This window comes from Paroedura picta, chromosome 2, assembly GCF_049243985.1.
Source record: "Paroedura picta isolate Pp20150507F chromosome 2, Ppicta_v3.0, whole genome shotgun sequence".
In the NCBI taxonomy this organism is placed as follows: domain Eukaryota; kingdom Metazoa; phylum Chordata; class Lepidosauria; order Squamata; family Gekkonidae; genus Paroedura; species Paroedura picta.
In genome coordinates this window covers 139276198-139299086 of record NC_135370.1, presented here as the reverse complement: position 1 = coordinate 139299086, position 22889 = coordinate 139276198, and the positions used below count along the sequence as shown (strand labels likewise).

The 22889-nt window shown below is 45.6% G+C and overlaps 1 long non-coding RNA gene across 1 annotated transcript; it reads left to right on the top strand.

Annotated features, from left to right (window-relative positions):
• The first annotated feature begins 11783 nt into the window (after positions 1–11783).
• On the top strand, positions 11784–12744 carry LOC143828809 (uncharacterized). Its single transcript, XR_013227893.1, has 3 exons — positions 11784–12243; positions 12363–12482; positions 12616–12744. It is a non-coding gene; the product is annotated as an uncharacterized LOC143828809 (long non-coding RNA).
• The last annotated feature ends 10145 nt before the right edge of the window (positions 12745–22889 follow it).

Here is a 22889-nt window from a genome sequence, read left to right as displayed (position 1 = left end):
GCAGATGACAGACGCAACCGTCACATTTGTGAGGGGGGCTAGATCTTCTTGCTGCCCGGCCTCAACCAAAAGACTGGCAGAAGAGCTCCATCTTGCAGGCCCTGCAGAATGATGACAATTCCCACAGGGCACGCAGCTCTTCCAGGAGCTCATTCCACCAGGTTGGGGCCAAGACCAAAAAGGTCCTGCCCTGGTCAAGGCCAGGCAAGCTTCCTTGGGACCGGGAATGACCAGTAGGTTTGCCCCCGCAGAGCGTAAGGCCCTGAGGGGGGCATAGAGTGATAGGCGGTCTCTCATATATACAGGGCCCAGACCACGGATGGCCTTGAAGGTCAAAACCAAAACCTTGAACCTGATCTGGAAGATAACCGGTAGCCAATGCAGCTGCCTCAGCACTGGCTGGATATGTGCCCTCCAAGGTGTATCCGTGAGGACCCTAGCAGCCACATTTTGGACCAGTTGCAGTTTCCGGATCAAGCCCAAAGGCAGGCCAGTGTATTATTTTGTTATCTGCCACTATTAGTGAACCATCTTGCGGTGGGTTACAAAATAAAACCTCACATAAAAGAATCATATAACCCCATTAAAATATAACACAAACCCACAACAGCTAATCCCTCATGGTGCGCCATGGGAATATCAGTGGATGGTGATGGTTCAACCCAGCGATGGTCTGGCCTAATATAGACTCTCGTGGATCTTCCATGCCATGGCCTCAACCATAAGCTCAGCAGAAGAGCTCGATTTTACAGGCCCTGCAGAATGCAGAAAGCTCCCAGAGGGCCCTCAGCTCTTCTGGGAGCTCATACCACCAGGCTGGGGCCAGAACCAAAAAGGCCCTGCCCCTGCCCCTGCCCCTGCCCCTGCCCCTGCCCCTGCCCCTGCCCCTGCCCCTGCCCCTGCCCCTGCCCCTGCCCCTGCCCCTGCCCCTGCCCCTGCCCCTGCCCCTGCCCCTGCCCCTGCCCCTGCCCCTGCCCCTGCCCCTGCCCCTGCCCCTGCCCCTGCCCCCACCCCCGGCCCCGGCCCTGGCCCTGGTCAAGGCCAGGCAGGCTTCCTGAGTCAGCAGGAACAATCCCTCCCTTATCACCATAGATATTCATGTACATTTTGAGATTTATTTTCAGTATAAGAAAACCATTATAAGGAGGTTTCCTTGTATGGTAGTGAATCAGGTGGTTTTTGAAGCCCATCTTTTGTAGTGTCCATGAACTGATGCTGGCTAGGAGTGGATGGGAGTGACAATGAAAGAGTCTTTCGTTTCTGTGCTCCTCTAGTGGGTGTTCTAATGGCACGCTGTGGGGAGCAGGATAATGGACTAATTGGACGATTGGTCTTATCCAACAAGTCTTTAAAAAATACTGTTATACACTGACCCTGATTGACCAGGATCCCCATTTATCAATTATCATCTTGAAATTTTTTAACATGTCTCTATTGTTTAGAATGAATTAAAGTTGGCAGTCCTATATACACATTTAAATGCAAGTCATCCATTGGACTCAATGGGGTTACATTTGAGCCAACATGTAGGGAACACATTGAACAAAATCCAACAAGATAAACTGAATGAAAATCCATTAAAATTATAGTAGTAATGTCTTCAAAAGTTGCCTCACATCTCAACAGAAAACTTCACCTGCCTGAAAAATACTGGTTTTAACTATTAAAATTAAGATTTTCTGAATCTCTGCCTGGGCAAGTCAGAGCTTTACATGCATACATCTATTCAGCTCTGCTTGTCATTTGAAACAGCTGGGAATTCCTTGAGGGATTTTCTTTTCACAGTGAAAAATGACAAGTGTATTACATGACTGTCCACTGCATAATTTTTGGCGTCCAAACCTGCATAACACCTAGCTAAGCTCTCGAGCAGTATCCTGAGATTTTACTTCTGCTGAGATGCACTGTCAGTTTCAGGGATAAAAGAGAAAGTGTCTTCATAAATTCATGAATATTGGGGGTTTCAAGCTTTTTACCAATGTCACACTTTATTTTTTTAATGGCAATATGGATGCATGTGTTGAATGCTGTGTCATCTGAAACAGATTGTTGGACTGTAAATTCATCAAATTAAAATGCAATTCAATTGATCCTGAAGTTATATGAAAAGGAGGCATACAAATGCATCTTTCATTTGAAGCTCTCTTTGTGAGGAAATGATTTCATTCCATCAGAAAGTATTTGGAATTTAGATGTACAAGGCCCTCTAATGATATATTCCATTTTGATGAGTCATCTCTTGTTTTTTACTCAAGAAATAACATGGATCACAAGTCTTTTGAGCGGATCTATAGGAGTCTCAAATCACCTGGGGGCCAGATGCTATAGGTACAGTCAGTCAAACAGGACTTGTATGGGGTGACTCTCTATAGCTCTTCTGGATGGTCAAACACTTATGTCAGACACCAGGTGTCAGATATTCTTCTGCCATGTTCACCTGGTTGGTCTTTTTTCCAAAGTACTTTCTGTCCTCTTACTCTACCTTAGTGATACATTGTCTGGGGAGCCACATGTATCCAAGAAAGTGGGCAGTTCTTTTAGAAATTGGAAAAATTTAATCAATGTCAAGGGCTCTAGCTAAAACTAATAGTAGTATGGTTAAACACAACTTCATGATTATTATGTCAATATAGTTGAGATGTAGAAGTTCTGTGCATGAGGCTAGGTCAACATAGACAGCTGACTGTTGAATGCTCACCCAAAAAACTAAAAACCTGGCAAGCAGAAAATGTTGCACAGAGAGTTCTGAAGAACTTGAGCAAAGCTTGAAGGGAACCTTTGACACAGAGAAGAATGTATCTGTGTCTAATGGAGTTTAAAGAACTTAAAAGCATGCACAATGTTTTGTGTCATAACTCTGACCTGCAAGCCTTTCCCCTTGCTCCAGATACCAGCTAGATTTTTTTTTTTTGGGGGGGGGGGGTCACAGAATAGTTCAGCAGTAAAATCAGCTGCTTCAAGCAGCAGCTGGTCAGATACTTACCATGGATGCTTTAGGCTGATCCTGCATTGAACAGGGAGTTGCATTGGTTGGCCTTTATGGCCCTTCCCAACTCTCTGACTCGATGGCTCTAGATATAAAGGGGCAGGGCAAGGTTGAACAGTAGTGGAGAGAGACATCTCCATAATTTAAACAGTTACACTATAGTTAGATGTTGTTGTTTGTATGCTGAGCATATTGTAATCATAGAATCAAAGAATCATAGAAACATAGTGTTGTAGTTTAAATCCATTACTGCACGTCCTTTCCTCTGCAGCCAACGGAAACAGCATCCTGCCCTCCTCCAAGTGACAAACTTCAAATACTTAAAGAGGGCTATCATGTCCCCTCTCAACCTCCTTTTCTCCAGGCTGAATATTCCCAAGTCCCTCAACCAATCTTCATAGGGCTTGGTCTCTTGGCCCCAGATCATCCTTGTCACTCTCCTCTGTACCCTTTCAATTTTATCTACGTCCTTCTTGAAGTGAGGCCTCCAGAACTGCACACAGTACTCCAGGTGTGGTCTGACCAGTGCCGTATACAATGGGACTATGACATCTTGTGATTTTGATGTCATGCCTCTGTTGATACAGCCCAAAATGTCATTTGCCTATTTTACCGCTGCATCACACTGCCTGCTCATGTTTAGCTTACAATCCACAAGTACCCCAAGGTTCACACACAGTGTTACCTAGAAGCATATCCCCCATCCAGTAGGCAGGAATTACATTTTTCTGACCCAGATGTAGAACTTTACACTTATCTTTATTAAATTGCATCTTTTTTCTCATTTGCCCATTTTTACATTGTGTTCAGATCTTGTTGAACTCTGTCTCTATCTTCTGGAGTATTTGCCAGTCCTCCCAATTTGGTGTCATCTGCAAACTATATGAGTAGTCTCTCCACCCCTTCATCTATAATAAATAAGTTAAAAAGTACCGGACGGAGCACTGAGCCCTGAGGCACCTCCCTCCAATCTGATGAAACACCACTGACAACAACTCTTTGAGTGCAGTTCTCTAACAGTTTAGCAGTGGAATAGGCTGCCTAAGGAGGTGGTGAGCTCCCCCACACTGGCAGTCTTCAAGCAAAGATTGGATGCACACTTTTCTTGGATGCTTTAGGATGCTTTGGGCTGATCCTGCGTTGAGCAGGTGGTTGGACTAAATGGCCTGTATGGCCCCTTCCAACTCTATGATTCTATGATTCTGTGATTCTATGATACCAACACTGCATCAATGTACGATTTATTCTCAAAATGGCCAACAAAATTTTGGCTATCCCCAGAATAGTTGATGGGTCTTTCTCACTCAACATCATTTTAACCAGTTGCTTCTCTTCTACTTAAACAACCAAACAGTAGTGCTATGAAGTGTCTGGGACATTGCATCCATGCAAACAAGTTCTTTCATTAAATGGAATTTGGAAAAATAGGTGTATAAATAAGTTTGAAGAATAGATATTTAACTGTGGTAAAAGAAAAACTCTTTTTAAAGGGTAGTCTAGTATACATAAGTAAGTTTATTTTATTTATTTTTAAATTTTATTTATTATTTTTATTTATTTATTATATTTATATACCGCCCTCCCCGGGGGCTCCCCAGTTTACAGAATAACATAAGAACAATACATGGAACAGTCTATAAAACATTTGAATAACCGTGCAATAATAACTGATGATTGTAAACATATAACAGTATAGTAGTATAACCAATAAACAATTCAACAGTGCAAAAATACAAACAGGTCCAGAGTATATAGGTGGTGTTCTGAGGGGGAGGGGGGAGCAGGGGCCCTTCAGCCGCTGTTGCTTATGTCTGGTTTCAACCAAAGTTGGCATGGATTTATATATCAAAGGTATACCTCAGTAACTAGGTGAGCATACCCTATAGATTTATGAGCCCATTGATAGAACATCATGGTCTTCTAATCTTTGGGTCCAGTTTCATGTGTATGTTAAAGAGCATAGGGGACAAGATGAAATCCTACAGGTCTGCATAGGTCAAGAACATGAGCAGCAGTTGCCCAGCACCTCCTTCTGAAGAAAAACATCCAGGCAAGACCAAGAGTCCTCATCCAAGAATACTTACATTGTCCAGACCCCATCTATTTAATCACCTTGTTCAATAATGAAATATTTGAGACTAATAGATAATTATTAAGATCGGCTGAGTCTAAGGTAGGCTTTGTTATCAGCAATCACACCACAGCCTGTTTCAAAGCTGGGGTGAGCACCATTCCTCAAGGAAACATTACTTACCTCTTAGATCCAGACAACCAGCCCCCTCCCCCCACAGCAGATTTAAGTAACGAAGAAAAAGCAATGGTCATACAAAAAGGTGGTAGATAGGATTGCCAGCTCTGCATTGGGAAATAACTGGAGATTTGGATGGGTAGAGTCTGGGGTGAGGGTTGCAGAAGAGTGGGGCCTCAGTGGGATATAATGCCAGAGAGTTCACCCTCCAAAACTACCATTTTTCTCCAGAGGAACAAATTTCTGTCATCTGGAGATCAGTTGAAATTCCAAGAAATCTCCAGTCAACATCTGAAGGTTGGCAACTCTAGTGGCAGATTTCAAACTGCTAAGGATCTTGTTCACATCCTCCCTACCGGTAGCCCCAAACATTAGTAACATCATAAAGGTAAAGGTAAAGCACTGTGCAAGCACTGGGTCATGTCTGACCCTTGGGGTGACACCCTCTAGCGTTTTCACGGCAGACTCAATACGGGGTGGTTTGCCAGTGCCTTCCCCAGTCATTACCGTTTACCCCCCAGCAAGCTGGGTACTCATTTTACTGACCTCAGAAGGATGGAAGGCTGAGTCAACCTTGAGCCAGCTGCTGGGATCGAACTCCCAGCCTCATGGGCAGAGCTTTCAGACTGCATGACTGCTGCCTTACCACTCTGCACCACAAGAGGCTCTTTAGTAACATCATACTCGTTTCCAATTAAGTCTACTTTAGGATTGCAATATATGTCCCTAGAAAGACCAGAGCACTGCAAAAAACTTCAGATTCTTGATGTGACATGTGCTATTTAGTTTGCATTTATACCCTCCCCATTTCCTCCTCTCTTTTGTGTCATTATCCTATGCACCATTATATCAAAAATAGCAGGTTTGGGATGGGAACACAGGAATTAATACTGTCATAGTTCCACTTCTGCAGATATATAGGGACTCTAATTTGTATTGATTTCTTTGGAAGATGTTCAACAGAGGACAATAGCTAAAGTTCCTCTGTGGTGTTATAATAATTCTGTTCTTTTACACAGGTTACACTCATTTACAACATTACAACTATATAACAATATCCATTTGAGCAATTTTCCCTTCGGGAGACTTGCTGCAGGAATCTAACTATATTTTATGGTCTGTTGCAGCATAAAAGATACTCCATAACTTCACTTTATGATCGTCCACAGAGATACATTCCTAACAAGCAAGAAGTTCAGCACTTTTTAGAAATGATGGCACATTTTTTAACCACATCACTTATTCTTTGTGTGCATCAGTCTAGTTAGGTCCAATTTCTGTTTATCCATTGATATCAAGGTAATGCTACCATTCAACCCTTGCAAAGATACCCTTAAGAATAAAATTGTAGAAATAATTAAAGTAAAAAAAATAAAGAAATACACAGGAGCTTTCGAATACAGGTTAGTGGTTTGGATGTTCTGAGATAATTGCAGTGGGATATAGAACAGTTTTCTTTCTGGTTGCTCTGAAAAGAAGCTGATCAGATGAGCTGCCAGAGGAAACCCATTTAATAGCCCTTTCTCAACTAGGTACAGATGTTGCTGCTTACTTGTAGCTCAATCCAATGATGAAGAAATTTGTGATTACATTATTGTGTATGAAAATGAAACATGATAGGGCTATATAGTGAGATAATAACCAAGCAAAGCCCAAAGCTTTACTTAAGCTTGTTTAATATTGCTATTTTGCTGAAAACCTTTAAAAAAATAATGGAAAATCTTTGGAAATAATGGGGGATAGTTATTAAGCTGCATTGTTTCAGCTTGAGGAAATCCCAAGAAAGTAAGAGAAGGAAAGGAGGGGAGATAGCAGGTACCTTGACCAATCCAAACAGTATTTAGATGTTTCTAATTGCATGGTTAATTGTGCTGCTACTTTGCATTTCTGCCCTTTTTTCCTAATGGTTTGAATTCCTTGATGTATCTTTAATTTCCTAAAAAATGTTTGTGATTTGGTAGGGAAGATTGCTTTATCTCAGGAGTTGTCAGTGTAGTGCTTGCCAAGTGTTTCTAGAAAGTGGGACATTTGCTAAGCCATTGGGACATTTGACTGGCCAGTGTCAGAATTCCAACAAGCTGAGAAAGGTTGCAGACATCTGCTGTATCTGAATGGAATTCTCTTTGTTCTGTTATATTTAAATACACCAAAGTGAAAGCAGAATCTATATGTAGAATAAGACTTCCAAGCACATAGCCAAAGCAGAATGTGATAATCTAGGAGAATAGACAAGAAGTTGTGTATCTCACATGAAATGTCAGAATTTAGGGAAAAGCCTATTTGCATAATTAGTAGCTACCCACCCATGTGAAAGAAACTATATAATGAAGTACTACCCTGTTTCCCTGAAAATAAAATATACCCATGAAATAAGCCATAGCAGGATTTCTAAACATTTCCGCAATATAAGCCCGCAATATAAGCCATGCCCCCAAAATAAGACATACCCATAAAATAAACCATAGCAGGATTTCTAAGCATTTGCACAATATATTGTCTTATTTTCGGGGAAACATGGGGCCATTCTGCACAACTTAAATGTAGCAGAAGTCTTACCTTTGGGAAACGCTACAACTTCAACGGTCTGCATGACGTCGCGCCCAATCTGCAACACTCCTGCAACACTCCCACAAAAATCACTTCATTGTAGCACTTTTTGGGGAATTGGGAAAAGTGGGTTTCCCCTGAAAAAAACGCTACACTTCTGCGCACAAGCTGCAACAAATCAGCGAAAGACATGTGAGTTCTCAATGTAGCGGTAGAAAGAAAGTCCCTCCCCCGCTCTTGCCCCGAACTTCCGGGGAAGCGATCGCCATTTTTTTCCCCTTAGACCAGCGAAAGCAACGAACCAGCTAGGCTTCACTGGCAAAAGTCCCTCCACATAAGTGATTTAAAGTAAAACAAAGCTCCCTAGGTTCCCAAGCACAACACAGACCCCTGTTCGGCAGTGCCTGTAATTTCGGCCACAAATCGCGCCCATGGGAGGGGATTTTTTTTCCTACTTGAGGAGCATGTAAATGATTAATCGCCAGCTCCTACGCCAGCAAAAAGGTCTTGCAGCAATTTAACACAGATTCGTTGCAACCGGTGTGTTTGGCTTTAAAAAAAAACAGTTCTTAAAGGGAAAGGGCTTTTCGGGAGCATGAACACAACAGCCCATTGGCTGTTCCGTTTGACTGACGACCAGGGGCGGGAAGATGCACAGAAAAAAATCGCTTCCTTTGTTGCGATTCCAGAGAGACCGGAAATCTGTGGGGAATGAATGAAACGCTACTGGGACTTCTATATTCCACTAAAAAAAAGGTATGTGGAATGACGAAACTCCACTATTTAATATAGCATTTCTGCATTCTGTGAACAATTGGCAACATTGGTCCTTGTGCAGAATGGCCCACGGTATTAGCAAGCAATGATGATACAGTTATGGTTATTAGATACGATATATCAGATAGAGATTAAACATTTTTTGTTACTGAAAAGCAAACTAAAAATTATTTTAAAATCCCATGGCGTATCAAGACCTGCATGCAAGCAGGCCAATGTAGTTGGGACTACTTGTTTTCTGGCCTTTGTTTTATAGTGAATTTGGCCTTTTCCCTTCTAGAATATCCCTTTAGGTTTAAGTATCCAATGTGTTTTGTAAACTAACGAAAACCACAAAATTGATTTTACTCAGAAACCACAACATTGATTTTACCTGTGTACTAATTCTGGTGACCCAAATTATGTTGTTCATTTATTATGTTGTTCAGTTATTTAGCTTGAACTGCATGAAACCAGGAAAAAAGTCTGAAAATAGTGACCAGTTAATTTTCAGTTTTGGTTTCAAATCACAATAAAACAGACCTATGGTTCTGATAACTAGGCTGATACCAAAATAGTGGCCTCCTCAGAAGTAAGTCACATGTACTCTTAAGTACTCTTAAGATTGCAACTGTAATATTGCAGTTCTATGCTCAAACAATAAGACAGTCAACAGTATGAATCCCACTTACCTCAAAATAGCCATGTCAATGGGTTTCTGCAATGTGTGTTACTACTATAACATTGGGGGCCATTTCGCACAGAGCTCAAAGTTGCTATTTGGTTGCCGTTTGTGAAAGCGCTACTTCAAGTAGCGAAATGTAACTAGCCGTGCCCGTAACGCACAGCTGCGGTTTTTGCGGAATTTGGCACTTTCACTTCTCGCCACTTTCGTAACCCACAGGCTTCCGGTTCTCCGTCTTATCGCTACAAAGGAGGTCCCTTTTTAGCGCTTCTGGCCTCCCGTGCCCGTCAATCAAACTGCAGGCACACCTTTGACCTCGACCCTAAAGCCGAACTTGTCGGGGTTCCCTTTTTTTTTAAAAAACCCAGGAAACCCCGTAGCAACGCGTTATCGTCCAATCATTGGCGCCCTTGGAACGTGTTTTCTATTGTTTTCTAGGAACCAGATGCATTGACATGTTTGATTGGTTAATCCCCGCCCACAGTACACGCCCACAGGTTACCTGCTTATATGCACCTGGGCAGACACGCGGTCGGCCTCACTCTTTTGTTTGCGTAGCCTACTGCCCGCAGCACAGGTCAACGTTGCAATGGAGAGGCTTATTTTTCAATTGCTGGCTCACATGCTCGCGGTGGTCCAGCGCATGAATACCGCCTTGTCGCGTCGGACGTCTGCTATCGCGGAGTACCGAGAACGGGTGCCCGGAACGCTGACCAGCAGCAGAAGACGTTCTGTAAGGGTAACCATGGCGGCCAAGAAACGCTGGCAAGCTCTGGCAGAGGTCCGGTTCCCCAGACAGTTCTGGGTGGACGAACGATCCTCTGACTGGTGGGAGAATTTTGTGTGGACTCGCTGGGATGATGACCACTGGATTGCCAACTTCAGGATGTCGAGGGGGACATTTTTTGAACTCGTGGAGGCTCTACGTGGACGCATGGAGAGGCAAGTCACTGGCATGCGGCGCCCCGTTCCAGTTGAAAAAAGGGTGGCTGCCGCATTGTGGTACTTGGCCACCCCTCAGTACTTCCGGACAGTAGCCCAGCAATTCGGACTCGGAGTCACTACGGTTGGCGATATCCTTAAGGAGTTCTGCCTCGCCATGGAGGCGGAATTGTTCAGCAAAGTCGTGTGCCTCGGAGACCGGCTTGGAGCGGTGAGTGTCATTCTATCCCCTTTGCCCTTTAAATTTTTTTTCTTGTTTGACAGGTCAGCAACGAAGACGCGATACACCCCACGCTGACATGCAATGGCTTATATTCTTTTCTTTCCCTTATTCCAGAGTATGGACGGGTTTGCCAGGCTTGGATTCCCGCATTGTTTTGCGGCCGTCGATGGAAGCCACATCCCTATCCGTGCCCCCGGGGGAAGCATAAAAGAGTACGGGAACAGGAAGGACTTTTGCTCTGTTCTCCTGCAAGGAACAGTGGACTTCTCCGGCCGGTTTATCGATGCCGAGGTGGGGTGGAGTGGCAGGAGGCATGATGCCCTTGTTTTCAGGGAATCCAACCTCAGGAAAGCCATGGACGAAGGGGTCTTTGTTCCAGGAAACCCCACCGCCACCATTGAGGGCGTGCGTGTGCCGGCGTTGGTCCTCGGGGACGGAGCCTACCCATTACGACGCTGGCTCATGACTCCCTACAAGCGGCCAAGGACGGACGTGCAGAGCCACTACAACCTCAGTCACTCCCGGGCAAGGAATGTAGTGGAGCGTGCCTTTGGACGTTTGAAGTCACGGTTCCGTTGTTTAATGTCACGACTCCATGTACATATTGACAATGTGACTCCGCTGATAATCGCATGTGTGATTTTGCACAACATATGCGAGGACAAGGGACATAACATCCCCTTCCCTGAGGACGAACCTGAACCTGTAGTCCTTCAGGATACACAGGACATCCCTGAAGCAAGGAGAAAAAGGATATATGCTGAGGGGTGCAAGGTTCGGGACGCCATAGCCACCCACATCTACAGAAACAGGAGGCGTGTTTAATTGTTTTTCCTACTCTGTTGTTGAATAAAGTTTTGTGTTCTTTGTTTAACCTTGTCTTGTGCGGTTTGTGTACTTTGCCAGCAAAAAAACGGGGATTCTCTGGTCCAAAAGCACTTTGACAGCCCTAAATGCTAACTCCCCACTGAAATTGACAAACACAATACGGAAGCGCTGAATGGGGAAAGTTCGGGGAGGCGGGTAGCCAGGAAGTATTGGCGACCCCTGTCAAACCGGAGGATCAATCCACTCATGTTCCAAGGAATAATTTTATTGGTGGGCAGCTTTGATACATTTAAAAAACGGGGTGGTCGATCGGAGCAACGCACGTTCGTTCCCTAACCGTCATTCCGAAGATGCCGAAGCCACGGAAGGGCTCCTTCTGGCAGCGCGCCGAGGCTGAGGCACTTCTGGAGCTTGTGCTCCAATCGAAAAGTGTTGGCCGCCTTATGGCCAGCACCCACTGCCACACCAAGGGCGCTTACCTGGTGTTGGCTTCAAAGCTGAGGGAGAGGGGCTACGTCCGGACCTGGGAGCAGGTCCGGACAAAATTCAAGCGACTTAAGCTGGACTTCCTAAACAGTCTGGAACAGTGGGGGGGGATCCCGCAGCCAAGTGGGAGGACGGTCTTCCACGACCAGATGGTTAAAATATGGGAGAAGGCTGGGAAGCCCCCCCTGGACATGAGGAGGCATATGGGTGAGTGCTGCCCTCGTTGTGTTTTGCCCTTAAACATGCATGGAATGACTAGCTGCCTCTTTCCCCTACTGTCCCCAATGAAATTCGAGAAAGTATTTAGATGCTGTCAACCCCCTCAGACTTAGCCAGCCACTACTGTAGAACCACTTTGGTTATGCGCTTAGACTCTAACTGTGGTGTGTCCACCAGCTGTGTTTCATCTCTGTTTTGTGTGCTTTTAATTATGATTTGTCTTTTTCTTTGCCCAGCCACACAATCACCATCCAAGCTGGCAACAGCACCTGAGCGTGAGGAGGGGGAGGAAGAGGGACCTTCCACCTCGGGACAGGCTGCAGGTGAGAGTTTTATGTCTGTGAGGGAGACCCATGTGTGTGTACCCCCATGGAGCCATATGGGAGCCTGATGTGATGCTTCCTTTTGGAGTGTGATCAAATTCTTTGTTTGATTTCTATAGCTGAAACTGTGGAGGCAAGGCTGCGTGCCATGGAGGCCAGAGTTACTTCCCTGGAGGCTCAAGTGGCAGAGCTGAAAGGGGAGATTGAGCAGCAAAGGCAACAGAGGGAGGCGGAAGAACGTAGGTTATGTTCCCCACTGCCCAACTCTTCTCACACTGTGGCTAAGGCCACTTAAAAGTGTATGCATGTAAACTAAAGAAATTTGAAAATATGTGTGGCACTAATGTGTACTTTTTCTCCCTCCCCACACAGTTAAGAAGAAGGAGGATGAGGACCTCTTCCGCCGCAAAGTCCGGGGGTCCGTGGGAAGGTTGAGCAGGAGAGTGAGGGAGATGGAAGGGGCTGGGCAGGGGAGCAGTGGGACCTGAGTTTTGTTTCCTGTTTGTGTTTTGGGGTAGGGGTTGGGGGGGGGGGGCTCCAAGTTTCATTCCCTAATGTTTTTCCCCTGTTAAATGTATACTTTTGTTAAAAAAAATAGGTTTTCCAGGGGGGTGGGGGGTGGTGGTGCTGGTGGGGCTCCAAGTTTCATTCCCTAATGTTTTTCCCCTGTTAAAATGTTTTTTAAAATAAAATGTTATTGCAAATTTTATAACAAGATTCCAGTGTGACTTCTTAAACTCGCACATATTTAACCCCACACCACACTCCTAAAACTCCTTGAACTAACACCCCTCCAACCTCCAACCCACACAGCAGTACCACAATATAGACAATCACTAGAGAGGCCGCTTTCGGCCTTGCAGATTCTACAGTAGGGTACACAGAGACAGAGTCAAAAATATAAACTTTATTCAACAAACAACAAAACACAGATAACATGAAATAGAAAAAGTGGGCAAAACTAGGAGGGGGAGTACTTGTCTGCTGGTTTTATTTTTCTCTTTCCGAGAATAGTCCTCCTTCTTGTTTGGGTGGAGGCATTCTGAGAGGGAGTCGGTGGGGTGGGTGCTGGAAGTGGTGGTGTTGGTGTGGGTGGTGGTGGGGGGGGGGCCGATTTGTGGAGGGTAGGCCCTTTCCATGACCACTACAGCCCTCTCCATGAGTCTCCTTATCAGTCGCACCTCCTCCACGCCTTCGCGTAGGATTTGGTTTGTCTCTCTAAGGACTGCCCTAAATTTTCTCCCCTCCTGGGCAATGAGTGTGAGCATGGCTTGGTCAGCGGCCGCGGCACGCCGTGACTCCTCATAGCAGTGCTCAAGGAGCCTCTCTCCCACGCTTGTCAAGACGGAGACGCGCCTCAGCCTGCCACGTTCCCTCGTAAGCCTCTCCTCTGCTGGGAGCGCACCTCTAGGTGGTGGGCTGCCTGGAGCCAGGGGTCGTTCCTCCTCCTCATCTGAAAGAACCTCTGTTGGCAAAAAATGAGAAACAAAACTGTTAGTAACATCAATAAAGTCAAAACACACCATGGTGGACATGGTGTTCTTTTTTGTCCCCGTGTTTTCCTGCCAAGAATTTAAACAATCCCCGGCGAGCACATGGCTATTGTTTGTTTGCCCATGGTGTGCTTTTACTTTTGCCTACTTTCACAGCAGGACTCTCAACAATTAAAAGGGAGCACATGGTTAGTGCCTAGCGACATTGTCCTGCAGCTATGGCTCGAAAGGAACAGGTCATGCACGCTCACCATCTTGAATCTGTATCCGCCTGCGCCGGGCAGGAGGTCCAAGCACCCCAGGCTGTTCCTCCTCCTGTGTTCCGGGTATGAAATCTGCAAAAAAAGGAAAAAAAACAGATCTAGGACCAAAGGGTGGCAAAGCCAGCTTCAAAGCCTACACCAGCAACGCAGAGGGACTCTCTTCTTTCTCTTAGCAGTGCTGCTGCCCTGCACAAACAGAAAAGCACAAAGCAGTTAAAACAGCCCCCCCCTATTTTTACTAATACTTACCAATGTTAGTTGATGCCCCCGAATCACTATCCACGTCAGGTGCTGCTGGAGACTCTAGGGGCCCCGTCCCTGGCAACTGTGTCTCTGTGGACAAGAGCAGAAAATAGTGAAAAATGAGCAAGCATACACCATGAACCACAAAGCAAGCTCCCAAAGTAGTGAGCCAAAGTACTGCAGAAGGCCTATGGGCGAGGCATGCAGCAAATATTTTGGGGCTGTTGGTTAAACATTACCGTTTCAAATACTAACCACATCAAGCACTCCACAGCCAACCATCTTATTAAATCTTTTAAAAATTAAAATTAAATTATAAAATTAAAACCGTTTCAAATAGTAACCACAGCAAGCACTCCACAGCCTACCATCTTTTAAAATCTTTTAAAAATTAAAATTAAATTATAAAATTAAAACCGTTTCAAATAGTAACCACAGCAAGCACTCCACAGCCTACCATCTTATGCGTTGCAACGAACACACGAGAAAACGATGCCCAAACGTCAGAACACACATTTGCTCAAAAGGAAATATAAAATAAAAAGAAAATCACTTACCGGAGGCAAGGGGCGTTTGCTCAGGAGCCTCCTCTGGCTCCCCAGGAACGATGGCGATCAGGTCCAGCGTTACCGATTCCGCGGCTCGTTGCTGGACGGGGGGTGGAGGGCGAAAGCTGGACGAGGTGCCCTCGCCGGGATCCTCCTCAGCGGGTGGTTCCTCGACCGGGGCAGCCGGCTTCCGAACCACCTTAAGGCTCCGGCCGACGCGCTTCGGCCTGCCGGATCCTTCCCCGTCTCCGTACAGCTGGCGCTGCTCCTCGAAGTAGGGGCAGGTAACCTTTTCGTTGCTGGAACCCTTATTATGGTTCACGGCACGCATGTACTCTGCCCTCATTGTCTTGGTCTTCGACCGGCATTCAAGGCCGGTCCTGTTGTGGCCCAGGGCGCGCATCTTAATGGCCACTTGTTCGAAGACCTCCCTATTCCTGTGGGAGGACTGGAACGCGTCCTGGATTTTCTCCTCCGAGAAAATCCCGATCAGGTCCCTGATCTCCGCGTCCCTCCAAGTTGGGCCACGGCCGGTTGCAGGGACGGACGAGGCTTGAGAAGACGATTCCATGTTGCTTTCGCTAGTAGCTGAGCAAAATGGTGGTGGGAGGTGCAGGGTGCAACGGATCATATACCTTCCCGCACACAAAGACAAAGGGACTAGCCGGCTCCTGATTGGTAGAGGGCAGTAGGGGACACGCGCATTGGCCACATTAGGTCACATGTCACGTTCAAAGCTCCTCGCGCGGGAACAGGATCTGCTCCTAATGGCCAGATTGGCGCCCTTGTTGTTTGACTTAACGCATGCGCTTATTCGTTTACACGCGATAAGAGCAGTTTGAACATGCAGCGGGAGCCATTTTAGGAAAATGTCCGCCATTACACAAACGCATGCCGGTGTTCAACCGAGAGCAAGTGCGGCAGTACTCGGCAGTTCCCCAATAATATTCACCAGCCACAGCATAAATCAACCAAACATGACATGTTACTGGCGTACGTTCGTTGGCACGCTCAGAGGAATGTTTTTTAAAATGAACGGGGGACGGCGACTCCGCTTGCCGGAGGTCTAGCTGCCAATGGAAGGGGTTGTCCGCACCCAAGCACAAGCACGCACCGGGAACCACACAAAGACCCACTACACATAAGCCGCCCCTCATGATATCACCTCGAATCATGTCTATTGAACCCCTGTAAGCTAAGCAGGAGACTGCGAGCGGCGACCGTTCGTTGGCACGCTCAGAGGAAAATTTTTTAAAATGAACGGGGGACGGCAACTCCGCTTGCCGGAGGTCTAGCCGCCAATGGAAGGGGTTGTCCGCACCCAAGCACAAGCACGCACCGGGAACCACACAAAGACCCACTACACATAAGCCGCCCCTCATGATATCACCACGAATCATGTCTATTGAACCCCTCTAAGCTAAGCAGGAGACTGCGAGCGGCGAATGTTCGTTGGCACGCTCAGAGGAAAATTTTTTAAAATGCTCCCTGTACGTTGACTCCGCTAGGACTGGCCGATGGTAGACGGGGTTTTAAGCTTTGGGCAAATTTTGGGAACGTGACGGTGTGTGCCACTGTGCTTGTGAAAAACTCTTGTGGTGTCCGGGCAGAATTTCCGAAAGTGATCGTGCTTGAAAGCCAGTCGCTGTCCCGTTGCCTCGTAGATCCCCGCTCGCTCGGAGAAAAAAAAAATGGCGAACAGTTCGCCGGAAGTTTGGAGGACAGGCTCGGGAGGAGGGACTTTGAAGAACCCGCAACAATGGTAACGCACAGGTCTTTAGCGCTACTGTTGCAGATTGGTTGCAGGAGTGTATCGCTATCCGGAGGGTGAATCCAGTTTTCTGGATTCCCCTAAAAGCGCTACAACGAAGCGCTTTTGGCGGTTCGGTTTCAGGATTGTTGCAGATCGTTAACGACGTCGTGCGTTATGGCAAATTAGTAGCGTTTTCAATCAGCAACCATTGTGCTATTTTTAAGCCGTGGGAAATGCCCCTGGAAATTAACAATATCCCACTTCAGCTATGTATAAAGGAGTTTAATGGATATTTTATATCACCCACCAGGTATAGCTCAACAATAGGATAGTATTGTATACAACAAACAAACAAATAAACAAAAATATTGTTAATTTAAGTTTGCACTACCATTCCCCGGAGTCCATTTAAGTTTGCAAACTTAAATGGACTCCGGGGAATGGTAGAGGACAGGAAGGCCTGGAGGATCATTGTCCATGGGGTCGCGATGGGTCGGACATGACTTTGCACATAACAACAATTGTTAATTTACCAGTCTTGAAACCCAGACCATAAGTAGGTTTTCTGGGAGCACTGTTGGTTCTAGAGAAATCTGCAACAGTTTTGTAATATCTGTACCCTATATATTTATTCAAGCTCATATCTTGAATAAAACTTTGTTGGATTTAAAGATGCCACTGGATTCTAAATTTGTTCCGCTGCTTCAGACCAACATAGCTACCCACTTGAATCTACTTCAGGGAAAGTAATCCTTTACTATCTTTTCTGAATCCCAATTAGGACTAAGCAAAGAAATTCACAATCAATCTCATCTTCTATAGTTAGGCTAAAGGGGGCCATCGTTGAGATTTTTAGTACATTTTGTTCCAGTTAAGAAACCTCTGGAAAGATATTTTCCTTAAACATTCCACATACCTTTTTTTGCTGTTTCCCCCCACCAGTGATGAGTCCTTAAATGAAGGCACCTATTAAAGCCACACAGAGTAAGCACAACACTGAGAGCAATATGTGTTTCTTCATGCTTCAATAACAGAGGGTTGTCTGTGGACTCAAGAAGAATCAGCAGTGCATGGACAGGCAAAGATTTGCTTTTGAGGCAAAGCTGCTTACCAGTATGTGCTAGGTGGTGTCAAGTTGCTGCATAACCTACAAAACTTCTGTGGAGACTTCAGTCCAAATTAAACACAGCAGCGGCTTTGGGGTCAATCTATGGCCATCAGTGGAATTTTAGATGGAAAATTAGCCATTTTAAAATTTCTGTGAGGGCCTAGTCCCGATCAGGCCTGAGGCACAGGGGAGTACAAGCAATCTTTTCCCTCATGCATTTTTACAATGCCAAAACAATTGGGGGGGGGATAAGCTATGGTGCAGCCTCATTTGGAATTCCATGTACAGTTTTAAAGGTAAAGGTAAAGGTATCCCCTGTGCAAGCACCGAGTCATGTCTGACCCTTGGGGTGACATCCTCTAGCGTTTTCATGGCAGACTCAATACGGGGTGGTTTGCCAGTGCCTTCCCCAGTCATTACCGTTTACCCCCCAGCAAGCTGGGTACTCATTTTACCGACCTCGGAAGGATGGAAGGCTGAGTCAACCTTGAGCCGGCTGCTGGGATCGAACTCCCAGCCTCATGGGCAGAGCTTTCAAACTGCATGACTGCTGCCTTACCACTCTGTGCCACAAGAGGCTCTTATGTACAGTTTTATTCACCTTTTTAAAAAAGAAAAAGACATTGCAGAACCAAGATGATGAGGGAGTTGGAGCAACCTTACCTATGAGGAAAGGCTGCAAAGTTTGGAACTTTTTCTCCCTTTCACTCAGTTCTACAACTCATGGGAACCCAATATAATTGTTGGGAAATAGGTTCAGAACAGCCAAAAGAAAACAATTAATTACTTAATGAGTAATTAAACTGCAGAATTCACTGCCATGGGAGGTAATTATAGTGGAGTGACTAAAGGGAGCCTCCATACACAGATACAGCAATACTCTGAATACCAGTCCTGAGAGGAAGCATCAGCGGATGGCCTTGACCTCTGTTCTTAGCTTGCCCACTAAGGCAACTGGTTGGCCACTGTGTAAAACAAAATGCTGGACAACATGGACCACTGTTCTAATCACACAGGCTCTTCTTAAATTCTTCCTAGAATTTGAATTATAGAATTCCTTGGATTTACCAATTACCTCAAGATTAGGGTTGCCAGATACAGGTTGGGTACCGTGCCCTACCCTCCAAAGTATCAATGTTCTCCGGGGAAAATGGTCTCTGTAGTCTGGAGATGAGCTGTTGGCAACCCTACTTGAGACAGATTAGGCTGTGACAAGCAAGGGTCTTGTAAGAATTTGTGGCAGACATCTTATTTTCCCCTTCAATTTCTTCTTTTCAAATATGTTCCCTGAAGAGTGTTATGTTCTGCTGGTTCTAACAGGCTGGTGGTTTCTGGCCCGGGGGAGGTTTGCTTGATCTCGACCAGGGCAAGGGCCTTTTTGGTCCTAGCCCCATGGAATGGGCTCCTGGAGGAGACACAGGCCTTGTCGGAAGTCACCCAGTTCTGCAGGGCCTGTAAAACAGAGTTCTTCCACCAGGCATTTGGTTGAGAACAGGCCACCAGAATATCAAAAAAACAAAAAACCCTTCTCCCCCTTGAAACACTCCTTCCTCTGGACCTGGCTTATAATATGGGAGAGCAATGTGGGAGAATAATGTGAAGAGGCTTGGAAACAAGGGACACCAATACTGTTTTAAATAGGTGAATTGATTTCAGTTTTAATTCTGTTGTTTTAAGCTGTTATACACTGCCCCGAGACAGCTGGGCCTATAAATCTAATTATAAATAAAATAAATAAATAACTCCCCTCAGTTTCTTCTCTTACTGCAAAGCAACCTACCTATCTTTGTCATATTTAGTGCCTAATGAATTGTGATGTCATGTCAAATGACCCATTATGATGTCATACCAGCTGTATCGCTTGGTGATTTGGGCGTAATACAAATTGATTATAGAAATAGCATGTCCTTACTGTCTTTTTTCACTACCAGCTTTCCATTTCAGCTGAAATTCCAGGCATTATGTACACAATTAGCATTTCAAAGATCCATGGGCATGACAGCAAGTTGGTGAGTTCGTATCAGTCATGCAGGGGCCAGAAGTAATGGGAAGTAATGCACATGAATGCAGCACAGCTAAGCATGTCCAGCCTTTGAACAATTAGCTTTATATTTAAATCTGAACATGGGGGTGTGGTACTGCTGCATATACTGCTAGAGAGATTAGCTATTCTCCAAAGGGTTTTTTTTTAATTATTGCTATGGTGATATGTTACAGAAGAATAACGAAAAATACTCCCCTTTCCCAAGCTTTATTCTTAAATAAAAGCAACCAATTTACAGGATTAAAATTGAAAATTAAATTTGCCCAGTGCCCTTTCTTCAACAATAATATTTCCTGTATAGCCCTTTTCATTATCATAGGCAGTTTCTGATTATTTAAATGCATCTGTCATGGTTTTGTTTATTCTGTGTTCAAATTAGCATGTACTCTAGCAATTCAACTAAATGCTGTTTCCTTTGGTGAAGATACTAAAGAAAGTCCCATTATAAAAAATGTGCAGTATCTGAAACTGTAATATTTTTTCTTGGGGGGGATGCACATATACCCTACTAATGGTTTTGCTTGGTTTTAGGAACTCTAGGTGATGGGCTGTTTGTATTCATGCAATGAGTATTGTTGCCTGGCAATGTTCAACACCAGAGAACATAATCCTTGGTTGTTGTTGTTGTTGTTATTGTTGTTAAGTGTGAAGTTGTGTCCGATCCATCACGACCCCATGGACAATGACCCTCCAGGCCTTCCTATCCTCTACCATTCCTCATGGTTGTCAAATTAGCCTCAACTAGAGCCAGGGGCTTCTTGGCCCTGGCCCTAGCCTGGTGGAATATTCTCCTGGGTAAGATCAATGTCCTGCAGCAGTGGTCCCCAACCTTTTTATTACCGGGGACCACTCAACGCCTTTTACTGAGGCCTGGTGGGGGGGTAGTTTACTCCTCTACCCTCACCCACTGCCCTAACGCTCTCTGATCGCTATGGTAATGTTTAAACATCCCTTCAAAATAAGATACAGACACTCCACAACAATGAAGTGTGTTGTAAAGGGCTGGGGGGATGAAGTAAAGGGCCAGGGGGGGGGAGATGTTGTCCTTCGGGGCCCACCTCCAATTAGTCGAAGAACCACATGTGGTCCGCGGCCCACAGGTTGGGGATCGCTATCCTGCAGGACCTGGGACAGTTCTACAGGGCCTGCAAGACACTGCCAGGCCTATGGTTGAGGCCAGAGACATCCTGCCCCAGGACATCCTGCCCCAGGAAAGGAAATAGGATGGCTGTGAAATAAATTCTTCCAAACCCAAAGTATTCTCCAAATTATTTATTCCAGTGTCATGAGTAATCAAAACGGGGTCTAGGCAATAAACCCATTTTCCAGAGCTTCCTTTGTGATTAATCCTTCATATATGGAAGGCTTATCACATTTGTAATTAATTTCATGACATAATTCAGCCAATAGCTCAAAGGAATGGATCCCATGTCATTTTGGGCTATTGCCTAAGTGATATCATGAAATTAATTGCTAATGTAGCAACACAGGATAAGCAGGCTGTCTAGGAGTCTTGGCACTCCTCCAGCATAACAAGGATGGTTCCTGGAGGTATCTCAACTGCCTTTTTCTGTGGTCATGTAGGTGCCCAGCTGCCCCCTCCTTTGAGTCTTTGGCCTGTTTGCCTGGTGATGAGAAGTCCATACTTTCTGATCCATAGCATTCTCCACCTTGTATTTTCTGTAACAAGAAGTAGGGAAATTAATTTTAAAATGTTGGGGTTTGGGGAGGTTTGGATCCCCCAAAAACTGTCAGCATTATTATTGGAGGATGGAAATGAATTCAGATGATATTTTGCCAGGTTTAGAAACAGGAAGAATTTCAGTGAGCTTTTGTTTTGCTTGTTTTGTTGCTTGAAGATCTGCAGAGGAATGCCATGATCAGCCTGGAATGTGACTGTTGTTCAAAGGCTCTTCTCATTCATTCTGTTACAAATATTACTGTTCAGCATTAAATGATTTGACCCCCAAAGCTTTTGAACTTGTAGACTTAATTTTAGATAATTAATGTAACCACAAAGTTATCTGGAACTTGAGCCTAAATGTGGCTTTATCTGAAGAAGTTTTTTAGTTTCATCTGCATATATAATGCACACTTGTAATAAAGAATAAGCAGCCATGCTTTGAACTTTTAGAACTAGAACTAAGTATTTAATCATTTTTGTACGAACATCAATTTAATTACAAGTTCTTATGTAAAAAGAGCTGGCATATAATTTAATCATCAAATAATGTATAGAACATTGGGAAGGGTGCATAATAGAAAATTCTTTGATTGCTGGAATTATAGTTCCAAGGAGAGTTACACCCTTCTAAGTCCATCGAAGTCACTGGGTTTAGAGGGGTGCAGTTTTGTTTAGGACTGCATGGCTGATGATGTAGAATACAAATGGAATCATACTTTTTTAAAAAAGTTCCAGTGAGGTTAATGGGTTTAAGAAAACAAGTCTTAATCAGAGCAATATCCCATTTATCCCATAGTTAGAGTTGCCAGCTCTGAGTTGAGAAATACCTGGATACTTTGGGGGTGGTGCTGGGAGTAGGTGAGATTTGGGGCAGTGAAGGACCTAAGTGGAATATAATGCTACTAGTAATCAAGGCCGCTGCAGTTTAAATGCAGTGGGCGCTAGCGGGCTTATGGAGTTGGGCCGGGTGTGCGGCCTGGAGGCGGGCGGCCACACACCCGAGGCTGTGGATGGGGTGGCCTGAAAGCATGCCGCGTCGCCGGGCAGCTCCTGGAGGTGTGTCTCCGGCGCAGGCCCTACCTGAGTCATCGCAGGGCAGAAACGGTGTGGAGTGTAGCCATTGGCAGGACAGAGTAGAAGGGGTCGGTGTTCGGGCCCCGTCACTGGCGCCGGCGTTGCAGCCGTGGCATCTGCCGCAGCCATGTGCTCCCATCAAAAGCGCTGGCGGCGCCGTTGCTGCGGCGGCGAACATTGGGGGCGGATCCTCCGGTGCAGGGGCGGCGCGGCCGGCAGCAGCTGGAGGCTTGGTGGGCTGGCTGCAACATCTTGTCCTCTGCGGCGGGGCGGGCGAAGGCTGTGGTGGCGCAGCAGCGGCTGAGGGGGAACCAGTGGCGTGGGGGAAGGCGGCGCCAGCTCAGGTGCTGTCACGGGTGTGGCTGGAGGCTGGCGGCGGGGCTGGGTGGTAGGCAGACGCGTGGGGCTGTAGTGAGGCGGGCCACTTGCTGCTGGG